Here is an 11,246-nt window from a genome sequence, read left to right as displayed (position 1 = left end):
CCACAAAGGGTTAAAATCAAAATATTGATCTAGAGCTAGAATTGCTAACATGGATGACAATGGAGTATAATATTTAGTGAAAAAAATAGATTGTAGGGCACAATGAATGTATTTTTTTGTTGTATGTATGTTTATCCAATGTTGTAAGAGAAGCAAACAGTTGGATATTGATGATCTTTTACATTTTTATTGGATTTATTTGTTTATTTATGTGTGTGCACATGCACTATGCATGCATGTGCACACATACACACACACATACACATAAACACACACTCCCATGCCATGTATGTATATGGAAGTCAGAGGACAATTTGGGAGAGTCAATTCCCTCTTTCTATCATATAGATCCTGAGGATAGAACTCAACCTTGTTGGCAAACAGCTTCATCAGCTAATTTATCTTGCAGCCTTAGGCAATGTTCTTTGGTTCCCATGATTTTTATCTCTTTTTATATTTCTATTTTCTAATTATTGAATGAATGTATACAATCATGGCAGAATTAAAGACATAACCTTTTAAGACATTAGTGGAGAAAACAGTAAAGTGTTCAGTGTATTCCATCAATGTTCATTTCTGTACTTCAGTCTACAGTGCTCATTTCTTAATTTGAACAAAGATCTTATAGTTTCAGAAGATAGTAACATTAGCATAAACTGACTACAGTGTGTATAGGAATATCCTATACTGTTTTTGCAACTCATTCATAATCTCAAATGATTTCAGAACAGAAATGCTTGTGGTGTGTGTGTGTGTGTGTGTGTGCGTGTTTTGCACATGTGCAAGTGTGTGCCTTCAGTATGAGCAGAGACTGGAGGAGGACATTGGGTATCTTCCTCTATCACACTCCACCTTATTTCCTTGAAACAGGGTCTTTCACGGAATTTGGAGTACATCACTGTTTTGTGGGGGGTATGCTGGCTAGTCAGAGGTCCCCAGTGATCCCCTGTCTCCACTGCTCTTTCTTCCTCTCCTAGTCCTGGAGCTGAAATTCAATCTTGGTGTGTGTGTGTGTGTGTGTGTGTGTGTGTGTGTGTGTGTGCATGTGTGTGTGTGTGTGTATGTGTGTGTGTGCATGTGTTTGCAACTATGCCTGGATTTTTATATGGGTACTAGGAATTTGAACCTAGATCATCAGTTATAGAAGAGCTGAAGACCTCAAAAGAAACAGAGCTGCCAGAGAGCAAAGGGACTGAGAGAAGCAGACAGGATGAGTTTAGGTAGACAAGAGTCTCTTTCTTCAGTTTAGGATGAACATGAACAAAAATAAGAAGGCTTATCAGTGACATTACAGGCAAACTTACCTCTTTCATGCAAGCCACTTTGAGTTTGCCCCACAGGGTGGAGTCAACTTACCTTCTGAGAGTTAAAGAAATTAGGAGAGGTTAGAGCTGTGGACACCAGTGAACTCTGGATGCTGGTGAGTCCCATAAACCAAATGACATGAGAAAGCATTATTTTCCAACCATCCCAAAAGGTAAGAATCACTTCAAACTTGCTAAAATCATGCATCATCCTGTTAGTCTCCAATACACTTACTGAAAAAGAAAGCCCATGGAAGAACACTGATAGTCTTCGCAGCAAGCCTTACCTCTGGTGGGTTATACTCTGAGGATTGCTCAAAGAGCACTGAGCTGAAGGAATGCCAAGCCCCAATTGCTCCAAGCATCTCTGAGGACAGCAGCCTAGACCGCACTCAGAAGCTGGCTAGAACCACACATCTCTCTCTTCATCGAATAAGATTAGAACCTGCATTTCGGGTTTGAGTCACATCACAGTTTGAAAAGCCTTATGCTAAGTCACTGCTCTTGCCAGAGTAAGTCCTTGGTTGATTGAGACTGTTATATGATTGCCCCAGAGCAGCTGATGAGGACAGTAGCAGGAAGGCAAAGTCTTGCTTATAGTGATCTGGGTTATGAGGAAAGGTGAGGAAGTATTATTAAGAGAAGAGCTGAAGAGTTTAGGCTCTGGGTCTGGAGTAGGGAGAAGCCATGGAAGGAGCTGATGAACAGGGAGGCTAATGCAGCTGAGAGATTCAGAGTGGGTCAAACACGAGGATGGAGAGGAGAAAAGAGTGCAGAAGGAGACAAGATGGGAAGTGTCTCACATTCCAGGGAATGCCTTGCGGGGTACATACCTACTGAGGAATGAGGGTGAAAGTCACAGAAAGCTGAGGAATGCAAAGACTTGTGAGGTCTTCTGACTGAGTAGGTCATTGAAAGTTTAAGTACAGTTTGCTCAAGATGAGAGCCTTGGACTTATTTGCTCAGCCACAATTCTTTGGGGGATCCATGTGACTTGGGTGAAACTCACCCAGAACAAGAATGAGAAATTAATAGGGACATGGCCAATCATAGTATCTCATCCTCTGACCACTCTGATTGGTTCACAGTAAGGCACATGACCCATCTGGACCAGTTAGAATTTCTTGGTGAATCTGGGAGGAAGGATCACATTTTCTTTGACATGTATGAAAGCAGCATGGGCTGGGGTGTGGGACAGGCTTTTGCACCCTGTGGAGAGATGTGGTCTGAGACAGACTGAAAGACAAAATCAGAGAAACTGGGAAATCATCCCACGCTATAACATGGCTCACCAAACACCCAGTCCTTGTGATTCTTAAAGCTAGATATGTTTGCACACTTAAATCAACAGACCACATCTTCCTCTGTATTTATTTGCCAAAGCTAAGATGAACTGGGGTCTGTTGCCCCGAGAAGCTTAATACAAAGGGAAAACTTGGCAGTAAGAGCTAGAGTCTTCCACGAACCTGGGTCCTGGTTGATGGGGGGATGGGTGTGGATGTGGGTGTGGACGGAGGGGGTATGAATAAGAATCAAAGGAAGGTTATCAAAGGACAAGAGGTTCAAATAGCAGAATTGAGGGTGTGTGTGAGAAGTTCTGAGAGAATGTCAAAAGCTACCTGCAGGGAGGCTTACTGGTAGAGAAGCTCCACCTTAAGCTAGCAGATCCAGTCACCCAGACACCAGTGAGGCCTGGGCTGACCTCTGATACCTTCGAGGCTGGGCACTCCTCCATCACAGGATGATCCTGGTCTCAAGCCCCTGGTCTATCTCTGATCCTGTCCCTCCCTTCAGACTTAGGGTCAAGTTGAATCTGTGCCTGAGTATCTGCTATCTTCTCTGCCCTGATAATCTATAGCCATCACCCTCCAACACCCTCAAACACATTCGGGTCATGGTCCAGAAAGCCAAATTGTATTTTCCATCTGGAGATCAACTATCAACCAACTATTAAATGCTCCTCTGTCCCTTGTTTCTCCATATGAGGAAGGAGGTGATGCAGACACTGTATTTGCTCCCAAGAAGCTCTATAAGATCATCAGTTTCCACAAACTCCCTGTCAGTGAGGAAGGACATTTTCTGCCCATTCCTTAGATTTTAAGTCATGTGTGTGCAGATATGCAGAGATTCTAGTTTGGTAATAACAAATCAGGCTCTCTCTCTCTAACCAAGCCTCCGGAGCCAAGCAAGTCAGATCTGCCAGGGAGCCTCAGGCCTTGAACATTGATCAGAGTGTCTGAAGACCCCATCCAACTCTCCAATGGCCAGCAACAACACTGCCAGCATAGCACAAGCCAGGAAGCTGGTAGAGCAGCTGAAGATGGAAGCCAACATCGACAGGATAAAGGTATCCAAGGCAGCTGCAGACTTGATGGCCTACTGTGAGGCACACGCCAAGGAAGATCCCCTGCTGACCCCAGTCCCAGTCTCAGAAAACCCCTTTCGGGAGAAGAAGTTCTTCTGCGCCATCCTTTAAGTATCAGAGGAGGCTGAAGACTGTCGGGGCTCCCGGGACATAAATGTAGAGTTCCTAGCAAAGTGGGCGCCTTTCTCATCCACAGCATTTAAAGAGAGGAAGGAGAACCATCCTGGACACTCCGGGCTGTGCCTGTTTAAAGAACTGTCCCCTTATGAGAATGAAAGCTGATTCCATGTCCCAGCTTTAGAGATCTGACCCTGCAGACCAGCTTGGAGGAGGGGAATGTATAACAAACGAGATTGGTGTCACTTTTTTTCTGCTGTCCCTCTAAGACCTTACATATCTGCTTCATATTTATAAACAAAATAAACATTAAAGCCGGTGTCCTGAGATAAAAAAAATAATCAATATTAGGACTATCAAGCCAACAGCAGAAAGAAGTGATCACCACTAGAAATGCCTTTATTGTGTTTTAAGTTAAAGATAATTAAATATTTCCATCCTTCTTCCTTCTTCTTTCCCTTCCTCCCCCAACTCTCAAATCAGGAAGTCTCAGAATACACTGGGGTCTCAACAGTTCTTGTGCCCAAAACCTGCCTGAAGCAGTACAGAAAGAAAATAGTGGCCTGCCTCAAACAGCCTGTAAGTTGCTTTACCAACATCTGATGTGTGTTAAGGTGTCTCTTAACAACAGAAACTCAACACTAAAAAGTTCTGCCAAGGGGCTGGAGTGATGGCTCAATTGGTTGAGTGCTTGACACTCAGCATGAGGACCTGAGTTCAGTCTGCAGCTCTATACCGACACCCAGGCATGGAGCTGGAGCAATGTCTGTGTGTCAGTGTTTGCTGCACAAGCAGGAAGACCTACCTTCAGATCCCTAGCATCTATGTAGTGAGCCGGGTATGGTAGTGTGGATCTGTAACCCTGGGGCTTGAGGGGAGGGTTGAGGCAGGACGATCCTGGAAGTCACTGGTCAACAAGACTGCCAATAGGTGAGCCAAGGGTCAGTGAACAACTCTGTCTGAAAAGTTAGGTAGAGAGTAATAGAGGAAAATATCTAATATTCACTTCTAGCTTTCATAGGCAGATGTATGAAACTGAACATTATTGTACACATACATGAGCATATGCTACACACATGCACACACACACACAAATAAAAATAGAACTAAAAATCTCAAGCATGGTGGTACATAATCCCCAGTAATGGGGAGTCAGAGGAAGGTAGGTCTCTAGGGCTCTCTGGTGAGCCAGCCTAGGCTAATCAGTGAGCTCCAGGTCAATGAGACACAACTGTCTCAGAAAAATAGGGTGAACAACACCTGAGGAACAACACCCAAGGTTGACCTCTGGCTTCTCCATGGACATGTGCACACGTGTACCTTTACATGAGCATGAACCAACCTGCAAACACACCCACACCTACACCTCTCCCATACACACAAAGGAAACTCCACCAGTGATCTTTCATGGGCCCTGCCCTCAGCAAAGAACTTAGTAACTGTCTTCTTTCTTTTATTGTGTGTATGTGTTTTTATTTGTTATTGTGCTTTTGAGGTGCTGGGAGTGGACCTTGTGTCTCATGCTTGCTGGGCAAACGCTCTATCATTACATTGTATTCCCATCCTCTTTTACCTTCCTCCCTCCTTCCCTCCTCCCGCTTCTCCTCTGTCCCTCCCTCCCTTCCTCCCTCTCTTTTCTAAACAAGGAGTTTGATGTTGGTTTTAAACTAAATTGGTTTTAAACTCACTCTGTAGTCCAAGTAATTCCTGAAATTGCAGTCCTCTGCTTAGCTTTCTGAGCAGTGAGCATTAGAGGCCTGAGCCAGTAGACCTGGCTCAAAGCAATCACAATTAGAGCCATGCACTTACCAAATAGCTTGCCCAAAGTCACATAGTTGTAAGTGTTACAACTTGGATTTGAACCAGATAGTACAACCTGAGGGTTTAAAAGATAATTACTGGATAGGTGGGAAGTTGGATAAGTGTATAAGGTATATGAATGTGTATGTGTATGAATGGGTGCATGGATAAATATATAGATGGTTGGGTAGATGGATAGTTGAATGGGTGAGTGGATAGATAGGTGGATGGATGGATGCACTGATATATGGGTAGGAGGAGGGATGATGGATATATTGTTTACAGATGAGTAGCTGCAGGTTTAAAACCTTAGACATTTGCTCTAAGGTTGATGGAGACTGAGGTGCTCAGGCATATTCTTCCACACAGTGTGTCAAGATGAAATCATAGTACTAGCATGTGGCCACCTCTTAGCACCCCCAAAGAAAAGCAGATTCTCTCCTTAAACAATTTCAAAACCCAGACTTACTGAGTGAGCTGTATTCATGCATTCAGGCCATCGGCCCTTTCCTGAATCAAACAGTGCAGCCCAGGGACGAAACCATGATGGGCCAGGCCTGGATTCTGCACTTATTCTGAACAGGAAGGGAGCACCCTGAGTTGAAGAAGGAAAGCACAGGTGAGAAGAGGGAAGGGGAAGTTCTGAGCTTGTGTTTGAGGCTCTGCATCCAGCTGTACCTGATGCTAGAGACTGTTAGACTTTTCAGTGATGAAAGCCAAGAATTATAGCATTCACTCTTTTAATTCAAACTGAATTAGGTTTTTGTCATTATTTTTTTCAGAACAGGTCTCTACTATAATGTTTATTATTCTTGTGTAGATACAAGTAAAATACTTTTAATTATGTTATTAAGAGGAACAAAAGGCATAGGGGCTCATTGAGACTGAATTGCCAACCAAAGAGCATAACTGGGATGGACCTAGGCCCCCTACACATATATAATAGTTGTAAAGCTGAGTCTTTAAAGTGGGAACAGGGCTATCTCTGACTACATTGCCTGCCTTTGTATCCCTTTCCCCTAACTAAGCTGCCTGGTCTAACCCCCATAAAAGAAGATACATCTTAGTCTTACTGCAACTTGATACACCAAGCCTGGTTGATATCTGTGGAAGGCCTATGGGGATGTAAAGCAAATAAATAACTTAATTAATAATAATATTTTTAAAACTGGAAAAAACACCCTGGAAAAAAAGAGCAAAAGACAACTGTCCATCCCTGAGTCCAGGCAAGCGGTTAATAAGCAGAGCTGCAGGATAACAGTTTGCCAAACAAACACTTAGCAGGTTTGGCTGGAGAAATGAGGAGAGGAGGTTGGGAATATCCCCTGGGAATTTTCCAGAAGGAGGGAGAAGGAAAAGTAACAATCCGGTCGGTTTCATCTGCTCTTCCTGCTCCTCCATTCCAGCTGGACACAATGAGGCTCCTTTAGCTGGTAGCCTGCAATTACAGCCCGTGTCTCAGGAATCCTGCCAGCCCAGGCTGCTCTCCACCCTGAGCTGGCTCTGCCTTGGGACAGAAGGGGCTGGAATAGTTTCTCAGTTTGCTGGGATATACGGGAGCCAGAGCTTGGACAGACAGAAGATGCTCATAGAGCCCAGAGGATGGATATGCAGCTATTTCTCAGGACTGCTTCTCTGGAGGAGGAGGGACAAAGCCGGGGCTGTTTGCCTTCAGGACACTTCATTGGCTGCCAGATGCTTTTAGGACCCACTTAATGCCTGCATTACCATCCACATAATTTTCTTTCTTTTCTGAGATGAATACATGGTTTGCTCTCTCTCTCTCTCTCTCTCTCTCTCTCTCTCTCTCTCTCTCTCTCTCTCTCTCTCTCTCTCTGCTGAACTGCGTATTGGTATGCAAATGTATACATGCACATCCGAGTTCAGAGGACCAACCTTGGGTGTCATTCTGTTAGAGCTGTCTACCTTGTTTTTTGAGACAGGGTGCCTCACTAGCCTAGAGCTCTCCAAGTACATTATTAGCCTAACCAGCCAGTGAGTCCCAGGGATCAGCCTGCCGTGTCTGCCTCCCCAGAGCTGGAGTTACGAGCATGTGCCACCATATTTGGCTTTTTTCACCTGGGTGCTAGGAGTTAAACTCCAGTCCTCACGTCTGTAAGGCCCACACTCTGCAGACTTAGCTATTATCTCCAGCCCCTGGGACCTTTGAAGTTGTGCAAATTCATGCTCTGTAGCAGAATGAATAGAAGATTTCTGTGGGATCTAACAGGAAAGCATACACTGGCATGTGACGCCGTTCAGGATGAGAAACAGCTGCTCACGCGCCACTATCCACATGCCTTCTGTGTCTTTGAACACTTCAGCACCCTTCAGCCATCCAAAGTTTCTGTTCTCTTGGCTTCTGCAATTAGGGCATATTGCTTCTGTTTGCACTCTCATTTGTAGTTTTTCTTTAAGCCAGCTCACTTTTTAAATATACACAGTTACATAGGTATATGCATACATACATATATACATACACACATACATACATACAAGGCAGAGCTTTGCTATATAGCCCAGCCTTCTCTCCAACTTCGTGACCCTCCTGCCCTGCAAGAGCTAAGATTATAGATATGTCTTCATTCTCCTTCTTAAATTTCCTTTGAGTATTTTACTGGGGTAAAAGTCACATTCTATGAAGTCAGTCCTTTGAAGTTCAGAGGCATCCCGCACAGCCACAATGCTCTACAAACGCTGCCTCTGTGTAGATCCAAAATGTTTTTACATTCCCTAGTGGGAACCCCAAGTCCACTAAGCCATAAGCACCCATTTCCTCTGGGCAGCTGCCAGTCTGTTCTGACTCTCTTGAATTTGCCTTCGAGTCCTTGTTATAAGTGGGTACAAGCAGTTATGTCTACTGGCCTTTTCAGTTGGAATGATGGTTTTGAATTCATCCAGATATTAGTACTTCCTTACAAATGACATTTATGTGAGGAAGGGCAAGCAGCTTGGGCACATACGGAAGTCAGAGGACAACTTGCTGGAGATAGTTCCCCTCTTCCTGGTGTGCTGGGGATTGAACACGGGTCTTTAGGCTTGTTGTCAAGCATCTTCAAGTGCTGACCCAATTTACTGGCCCCACTTCATTCCTTTTTAGTGACTGGATGATATTCTCTTATAAAAAGGAAGTAATTTTGCCAGTGCTGGCATTTCTGTCTAAGACATTCTTCTCCAGGATAAATCTATCTGCACGAATGACTCCTTCGCTGCTCTACTTTGAAGATAAAATGTCCTCCATAGGCTCACATATTGAGTGAGAGCTTGATATCCAGCCTGTGATAAGATGTGGGTAAAAAGTGAAAATTCTAGGAGGTGGGGCCTGATTGGCAAAAGTAAGTCATGGGAGTAAGCTTTGAAAAGTCTCTTGTCCCAAGCCCCTCCCCCTCTCCGTTTGTCTTTCTTTCAAGCCTCTATGTTCTGCCTCACCTCAGGCCCAAAGCAACGGATCCAGTCAACCTTGGAAGGAGCCCTCTGAAACTGTGAGTAAAAATGTCTTTCCTCCAATAAACTGCTTCTCTAAGACAATACCTTCTCCCGGTTGTGGCAGCACCCAGGCCTGTCCCTCCCCCCACATCACCCAGGGGTGCTTTCTCTTCCCACAGCACTGGTGACTTGCTGCTCAGACCCTGACTGTCCCTTACCCTGATGGCTTCTCTTTGTTTCTTTTCTTTGAGGCAGAGGGTCTGGGTAGGCAGCCCTCAATCTCCAGCCCTGGGATTACAGGCATTCACCACCAGTTCTTAATGGCACAGGTGCCCTAATCATGAACCAAAATGGGTTCTTGCTTCTGGGAGCCGCCTCTTATGTAATGACCTTGTGATGCCACAGGCTTCCATGTGATCTCTCTGCCCTTTTCACCTTCGGTATCCCCTTTTTATTTTGTTGGTTTGTCTTCCCTGACTCCTCCTTTTAGCTCCTTTCACTCCAGTCCCAAGGAACATTTGTCCACCTACCTGCCTGAAGATGCCGATCTAACAGTGAGAGGTAAGATTCCCACATGAGATGAACACACCGTGTTTGTCTTTCTAAGCTCAAATTACCACACTCAATCTGGTATTTTTCAGTTCCATCCATTTTCCTACAGATGTTATTTTTCCTTATGGCTGAGTAAAATCCCATTGTATTTTACCACATTTCCATTATCCATTTATCCTTTTTGGGTCCTTTCTCAAGAATTTTGTGAAAAGCAAATTAAGGAACTCACTTGACCATCAAGCTCTAGGTCTCCTACACACACACACACACACACACACACACACACACACTTATGTACAAAGTGATCAACAGCATTAACAGAATGAGGATTTGTGTTTTGCACAGTTGCAAATGGAATGGTTTATTTTGCTAGACAACACCATGTGAAAGTCTGGATCAAGGGTAGGTACACTGTACAAGCCTTGGCAGCATCTGTACCTAGTCTGGATAGATGGATGGATGGATGGATGAGTGGAGAACAGTGCATGGCAGGTGTGGCGGTGAAGCCCTCCTGCCATTTAACATCCTTGTCCTAGATGCAGTTCAGAAACCTGGCCAAGGTGGTGGGGAAATCTCTAAGTGAGAAGTACCATGCACCACGTTTGTCTCTTGGAGACACCCTCCTGCAATGTCCTAGAGTAGGGATGGAAAGGAGAGATTTGGTGGGTAGGAAGCCCTATGCTGCAATGTCCTGGAGTAGGGATGGAAAGGAGAGACTTGGTGGGTAGGGAGCCCTATGCTGCTTTGCTGTTTGTTCTTGAAACTTCACAGGCTGTAGCTGTTGCTTCTCTTCTGACTGAGGCACTGACTATTTCCCTCCGTGGTGACCCAGTCCACACTTTTAACTCCCACATCAGTCTAGCCTTCCATGTCCGACTCCGACCTCTCTTCTGAGTTTCTATCTCAGACAATTCTGGGTCTTAATTTTTTTTTTCTTTGAGACAAAGTCTCATATATCTCAGGCTGGCCTTGAATTTACTATGTAGCTGTGTGTGGCTGGGCCTATAAGTATGTGCCTCCATGCCCGGCTTAATTTGTGTTTGAACCCAGGGACTCTTATGTGCTAGGCAAGTGGTCTACAACTGAGCTATATCTCCAGTCTGGAAAAACTTGTCTTTGTTTAATGTCAACCTGTGGGGTGTGGGTTTCCAGGGAGTCTCTGAATCACTAGGAGATGGTCTATGGGTCATGGGCTTGTCCTCCCCACCCCCCCAATCCCTACCCCTGACCTGGCAAAAGAAAGTCCCTGGACCTAAAGCCAGAGACCAGTGATGATTTCTTCAGTGGCAGCTTCTGAGTGAAATGCAGTTAGCAGGGTGACTGGTGGCTAAGCCCCAGGCACTATAGGGTGGGGCTCATGAATTACTAGCAGTGTGGTTAGAAGAGAAATCTCCCGTGCATCAGTTTATTTGCAAGTGTATCCATATCCATGGGGCCAGCGTTACAAAGGTTGATATGTGTGAGGCACTGTGCAGATTCTTTAGTGAATAAGAGTTGAAAAACCATGTCATTCTTACTGTTTTTCAAATTACATGTATTTGTTTATTTTATATGGGCACACAGGTGAATGTGTAGAGGTCAAATGAAGCTTAGCGAGTCCTTTCTCTCCTTCCACGTGTGTATTCCGGAGATTAAGCTCAGGTCAGTTAGCTTGGCAGCAAGTTCCCTGACCAACACTGAGC

The 11,246-nt window shown here is 44.7% G+C and overlaps 1 pseudogene across 1 annotated transcript; it reads left to right on the top strand.

The window, feature by feature from the left end:
• Positions 1-3,467: 3,467 nt before the first annotated feature.
• Positions 3,468-4,109, top strand: LOC116100889 (annotated as a pseudogene). Its single transcript, XR_004122709.1, has one exon. The product of XR_004122709.1 is annotated as a guanine nucleotide-binding protein G(I)/G(S)/G(O) subunit gamma-2 pseudogene (transcript).
• The last annotated feature ends 7,137 nt before the right edge of the window (positions 4,110-11,246 follow it).

This window comes from Mastomys coucha, unplaced genomic scaffold (genome assembly GCF_008632895.1).
Source record: "Mastomys coucha isolate ucsf_1 unplaced genomic scaffold, UCSF_Mcou_1 pScaffold21, whole genome shotgun sequence".
NCBI lineage: Eukaryota > Metazoa > Chordata > Mammalia > Rodentia > Muridae > Mastomys > Mastomys coucha.
Note: the sequence above shows the minus strand (reverse complement) of the source record. Positions and strands in the feature narration are given on the sequence as shown.